A 374-nucleotide genomic window follows, 5' to 3' on the forward strand; every position below is an offset into this window, starting at 1 on the left:
AAGAAAGAAAGAAAGAAAGAAAGAAAGAAAGAAAGAAAGAAAGAAAGGAAGAAAGAAAGAAAGAAGAGAGAGAGAGAAAGAAAGGAAGAAAGAAAGAAAGAAAAAAGAAAGAAAGAAAGAGAAAGAAAGAAAGAGAGAGAGAGAAAGAAAGAAAGAAAGAAAGAAAGAAAGAAAGAAAGAAAGAAAGAGAGAGAGAGAAAGAAAGAAAAGAAAGAAAGGAAGGAAGGAAGGAAGAGAGGAAGGGAAAAAAGAAAGAAAGAAGAAAAGAAAAGAAAAAGAGAAGAAAGAAAAGAAAGAGAAAAAAGAAAGGAAGGAAGGAGGGAGGGAGGGAAGGAAGGAAGGAAGGAAGGAAGGAAGGAAGGAAGGAAGGAAGG

The sequence above is a fragment of the Piliocolobus tephrosceles genome, chromosome 1 (assembly GCF_002776525.5).
Source record: "Piliocolobus tephrosceles isolate RC106 chromosome 1, ASM277652v3, whole genome shotgun sequence".
Classification (NCBI taxonomy): Eukaryota; Metazoa; Chordata; class Mammalia; order Primates; family Cercopithecidae; genus Piliocolobus; species Piliocolobus tephrosceles.